The sequence below is a fragment of the Sander lucioperca genome, chromosome 20 (assembly GCF_008315115.2).
Source record: "Sander lucioperca isolate FBNREF2018 chromosome 20, SLUC_FBN_1.2, whole genome shotgun sequence".
In the NCBI taxonomy this organism is placed as follows: Eukaryota; Metazoa; Chordata; class Actinopteri; order Perciformes; family Percidae; genus Sander; species Sander lucioperca.
The window spans coordinates 11,765,073-11,771,270 of NC_050192.1; the positions used below are offsets into that span (position 1 = coordinate 11,765,073).

Here is a 6,198-nt window from a genome sequence, read left to right on the forward strand (position 1 = left end):
ATTTACAATATGTGTTACTCCTGACTGTAACTACATGAAAATGAAGCAGAGGAAAGAATGTATGTGTGGGCATGCATGTGGAAATAACCCAGGGGTGGAATTTTTCTTGTTAAGTATTCACCTGACAGGAGTGTCAGATGGATTGGGATATTGGGAACTGTCAAATTTGTGTAATTTATTCCCTCTTGAATTCAAAATGACATCAGGAGATCAAATACCGTCCCTAATTTCCATGAAACGTTCCCCTAATTGGCTTTTAAAGGGTGGAGCGAGTGCTGGTGAATAATTGAACTAACTTGGTTTTAAAGTAGTCTGACTTTGGTAAGAATACTATTGGAAATCCGTTATTGTGCAGGGTTAAACTTGGCTTTTTATAGTCCCACTATCCAGAAATGTAATTTGCATTTGATTTCAATTTTAATTTTTCATCCAGGATGTCATTAAAACATCTTGTCAATGTGTCATGTGTGAACCCAGAAGCAACACCAGGAGAAAGACTATAACATACATGCCATATCATTGTGTTTAAGGTTTTCTTAAAGCATATTCGTCTTTGTGTAGATGCTTTATTGGTCAAACAGATCAAAGAATCTGCAAATAATGACAATTATTCAAAAGTTCAACTCTCTGCATTGGGTTTACTTTGATTCACACTAACGTTGTAGCACACTCTGTAAACATATTCACTGGTATTTGAACATCATCCAAAATGCATTTGCATATGCACTGTAGTGTAGCATAGTAAATAACAGACCCAGAGATTAAACTACAAGTAATCTATTGTTACATGATAAATTAACTTGTTATCACAAACATATACAAACATGTCTTTTTCTTTTGTAATTTTTGCTATCGTGTTATTTTATTATTTTATTTTTAATAAAAAAATATTCAATTTTACTAAACTATAATGTGCTTATATCGTGCATTGGAAATATGCTTATTTGCTTTCTTGCCAACAAAAAAAAGATGAGATGATTGAGTGGTATCAATCATTCATCTCCCAATTTCCCAAAATGTCCAACTGTTCTTTTTAATTTACATTGCTATACCAACTTATTTCTGTTTAGTGTCACTTGGGTCTTGAACCAATCCCAGCATGCACTGGATAAAAGGCAGGGAAACACCTTGGATTAGTAGCCAGTAGTTCTTGCAGACTCAAGTCATTAGATTTAAAAAAGATACGGTCTATAAAATGTTATATTTTTATCCAAACAGCCTCCCTCGAAAACTTCTTTTAAGTTTGTGAATCACTTATTTGGAATCTCAGAGATCTTATTTTGGAAAGAAACTCTGTGAGATGCAGCTGACAGTAGCTGGTAGTGAATTGGCATAAAAGACAGAACATGTAGCCCACAGACAGACACGGAGACAAGACGGGACACTTCAGTGACCACGCTCAGATGGGTAAAATCCCCCGGTCCGACAAACTCATCCCACACGATCGATAGCTGCTGTGACAACAGCCCCTCTCGTCACAGACTGGAGAACAAGCTGTTGTGAAGGTCTGAGAATGGAAGATAGGCCCCTGGAGGGGAGGCTTGATTTACGAGCCCAAGTCAAGATAGAGGCACAGTCGCCCACGTACTGTGGACGGCTTTCCTGCCACATCAGTCTCCCTGCCTGCCTGCCTGCTACTGTACTTGTCCTCCTCCCAGTATCTATTTCCCTGCCTGTTGTCAGCTGTAATGGGCGGAAATGACATACCACCCAGAAAAACAATTCATTCTTGTTCTTTACCTTCAGTTGGATCTGTTGGATAGTTAAATATTAATGTCACCTTTAGCTTGTTTTAGTTATTTTTTGCAAACTTAGCCAGAGGGGGAATGGCGCTTGTCGATGTTTAGATAGATAATGCAAGAGAAAGTGCAGATTTTAACATGTCATGTGGCTGTCGACTACAGGGAGAAACAAACTGATGACATCAGGAGGTTAACTGTGTGTTAGACAATACAACGACCCTGAGGGAAGAAACACAGTGCATTATTTTGTAGGGGACATATCACCTTCGTAAACTCAGTGGTATCTGTCGTAGCAGACATTAGGCAGAGAAGAAGACAAATATTGGATTCTAATGGTACAGAATTGATTTGCTTCGGTTACTGACTGCAGTAGCATTTACTGAAATGAGTGAAAACATGTTTGCCATTAAAAGAGGGCCAGTGGAACATTTGAATGTGGACTGTGTGCGTTTGTATGTAAATCTTAGATTTGCAGGCTTGTGCATGCCTTCAGACAAAAAATGTGTCTTATTTGACTATAAGGCTGAAAATAACAAATGTTTTTTATCAATTAATTCGCCAGTTATTTTTTAGATTAATCTTTTTATCCACACTGTCCAAAGATATTCCATTTACAATGGTATAAAACAGAGAAAGGCAGTAAATCCTCACATTTTAAAGGCCCTGAACACCAACTTTCCAATCAGCTTCTTACCAATGGGTTGTGACATGAAAACATTTTTCTGCCAACATTAGAACATATGTGGTTGTTTAAGAGATTTGAGTATTTATTTTTATTTTATTGGGCTCAGCTGGAAAAAGGTGATGTCACATATTTTTGTGCACCAATCAGGATTTAGGGACATTTGAATCAGAATCTGACGAGAGTTGGTGGGTTGTTTGGTCACTGTAAGTCAAATCTGATCACAACCAGTACAGTCTAGATAGGGCAGATAAGATGATTTTTTTGTGTTAATAAATTATATTTAAAAATCAAGATAAACAAACTTAAATTGTTGCATGTCATGAATATTTTTGACTCAAAGTTTTCAGGGGCTTTAAAAAAAATGATAGAAATGAATAGTCAACTAATGTGGTAATTGATTGTTTGTCAATCGGTTAATCGATTAATCGACTAATCGTTTCAGCTCTAGTTCATTTAAAATCTCCAACAAGGCCTTTAAAAAACCTCGATACGTATCAGTTTTTGAACTTGGTTGTTAGTGTGGGAATTTAAACACATTGTAGTGTTGCACTCACTGCACAATAAGTTGATGTAAGTAATAATAGTGCCAGCTAGGATATTGAAGGTAAAATAGAGATAGAGACAAGATATTTGAAACACCTTTAAGAAATCTAAGTGAGATCTGCCAGCCCTTTAGCAGTGACCACACATTCTGGCGATATATTTGAAACCCCAAAATCCTTCCAGAATACATGTTGCACCCTCCTCCCCCTCTTTAATTTATCGGGCTGCTGTTGAGCAAGTGAAGACACCCTGCCTCCATCTCTCTCATGAGCCGTATCAATATTCATGGCTCTGCCGAGTGCGTTTGTGCAATGGCTGTCTCATTAGCCTTTGATCCCCTTGCACGAGGCCTGTCGGAGTGTTGATGCGCCAACAACAGAGCAACGTTTGAAGTGCAGAGAGAACAGCTGCTTGCATTGATCTCCATATACTTTCTTTGCCATCCACACACACGTCCACACATACACAGATGCTGCCCACAGGCACATGAATACATGCATCTACTGTAGGTCTACTTACAGTCTGACCTCAACACTGCAAGCCTATCATGCTTATACTATAGTATGTAGTACATGTAATGTAAAATAGGGAGCTGAAACAAGATGGCGACAGAGAATTAATCAGCAACTATTTTGATATTCAATGAATATATGATCATTTTCTAAGCAAAACCTTTGATTAAAACCTAAAATTCAATGCTTCAAGCTTCTTAAATGTCAATGTTTTGTCTGTTTCTTTTAGTCTCCTGTAATAGTAAAGTGAATACTGTGGGTTTGGGATGGTTGGTCAGATGTCACTTTGAGCTCTGGAAACTTGTAATGGACATTTTTTACTATTTTCTGGTATTTTATAGATAAAGATTAATCAAGAAAACAATCTGCAGGTTAATTAATAATAAAAGTAATTGTTAGTCGCAGCTCAAGTAATATATATTAAAACTGTATCTGTTAATCCTCAATCATACGATTAATAAGTGGCAGGATAATGTCTGTAATCTGTAAAATGATGGGCTGAATATCACAATTATGTTGTCTCAATCAAGACACGTAGCAGGATAGTCTTGTACTTAATTATCTTATCAACAGGTATTATGCAAAACACACATTTTCATAGACGGATCAAATAAAAAAAAAAACACTGTTTGAGCTAAGATCACACAAAGAATATGATTCATACTGAAGATTAATAATAGGGTACTTTCTCTAACAAGATAGGAATGCTAAACTACTGAATTATACTGCAAGATGGAACAAAGTGGTGAAAAGCCCTGTAAAAAGCTCTTATTAGCTTCCAGTTTAAATTACAGAATTACTTGCTGAAATCAGGGGGGTTTTGGTGAATCCCACAAACATAATCAAGTGTATTCTGTTTTTTATTGCATGTTATATAATATAATAATACACCTTCCCTTTGTGAATTATCAACAGTAATTGTATGAGAAATCAGTACAAGCAGCCAAAAAGGACATGACATCATATGTTATGCAGCCAAAGCACAACTACTGCTCTACCACAACGCCACTGAAAAACACAGGCTCTACTCAGTTCTTGAATTTTACTTGAAATTATACAGTATTATACCATAAATTGCCAATGTTCTTTGTTATTACAGGACAGTTCACGTCCTCTATAATGTTAAGACATTTTTCAACTGTGCAGCAGGAAAGAGAGGATCCAGTTAGTATGACATCATGACATCTGCACAAAGACAGTCCCTGCGCTAGTCCACTCAATAATTCTCCACTCTGTTCTGTAATCTGCTGTATCTGAGGAGCACAGTTAAAGATGAAGACTTGGAGCTTGTCTGGGCTATTTCGCCACTGGGAACAGGTTAGCAGATCAATACGGCCAATGTGCCTTATAACATTAGACCGTGCTTAATGGCACTAATGAAGAGAGTAGTTGACAGATACTCAGGGAGACTTAGGTCAGAGAAACAGTCTGTTAGCCGCAGAGCCAGTTTAGTACATAAAATGGGGTTTGGGGTTATTGTCACATTTTTAAATGTATTTTAATGACTGTAATTTGCACTGGAAACTGTATTAATTTACTATTCCTTAACACTTAAGGATTGGTATAAGATATTTTAAAAGATAATGACCATTTTTTTTTTTTTTTTTACAATAGATTAAGATCACAAGAATAGATTCATGAAGCAAATGTGGAGAAAATCGTAAAAAAAAAAAAAAGAAAAAAAGAAGAAGATCAAAAATAGGTGTTCATTTGTGCCAAAATAATCATTGGGACCATTTTGAAACTAATCATTCACTGTAAAATCTCACACGTAACAATAATGGGAGTTAGGACAAGCTTTGAACTGCAAATGCAAGTGAGTCATTTTTAAGGTCTCAGTGATGTATGCTGATCTGTACACCAACTGTGAGTAAAAGGACAAGAAGAATAGAAACAATGTCAGTGCCAAGTGTTTGAGGTGATCAGCTTTTTTCAGTGTCCTTTGTAACATCAGGTCACACTGTGCTGAGAGTGAGTCTGATTGCACAAAATGTTATCAGTCTTCAAATGTCAAAGAAACTGCATCTCAGCAGAATCGCTGCTGACATTTTGATAAATCAGACCCTTTTTTGCTCCTTTTCGTCACACACATATCCACACACACACACACACACACACACACACACACACACGCACACACACAGAGCAACCTGCTGCTGAAAAGCCTCAGCAGGATCTTTGCACACACTCACACACACACACACACACACACACACACACACACTAAACACCTCCAGCGCCTGACTGCTGCTAATCCACAGTCCTGATAAAGACGAGGAGAGAGATTAAAAGGTTTAGAGGCAAAAAGAAAACGTACCTCACAGCGGACGTCTTGGTTTGAACTTCAGGAGCAGCTGGGATGCACCGCTGAGACGGGACTGTCTTCTCCGGTCTTCTACCTCTCGGTCTTCTCTGGGATGGAGACTCAGGAGGAGAGCTGCTCCTTTGCTGCCTCCTCCCTGCCTCTGGCTCGCTCTGCTACTGTCTCAGCCCTTCTCACTATCATACCTCCCTCCCATGCTGTTCCCCCTCCTCCTTTTCCCCTCCTCTTTTTACTCCTCCCCTTTTCTATAACCTGCTCCCTCCTGTCTCTCGTCTCTCCTACACCACCCTACTCCTCAAACTCGAGGGTGACAAAGGGAATCGAGGCTTCTATCATTAGTTTTTAATGTTAATATTGCACTGTGGACTAGAGCTGTGACTAACGATTATTTAC

The 6,198-nt window shown here is 38.1% G+C and overlaps 1 long non-coding RNA gene across 1 annotated transcript in view; it reads right to left on the reverse strand.

The window, feature by feature from the left end:
• Nucleotides 1–5,950, reverse strand: part of LOC116060180 — a 50,550-nt gene extending 44,600 nt beyond the window's left edge. Inside the window, exon 1 of the long non-coding RNA XR_004107450.2 lies at nucleotides 5,800–5,950. This is a non-coding gene — a long non-coding RNA (uncharacterized LOC116060180). The remainder of the gene's footprint in view (nucleotides 1–5,799) is intronic.
• Nucleotides 5,951–6,198: the final 248 nt, after the last annotated feature.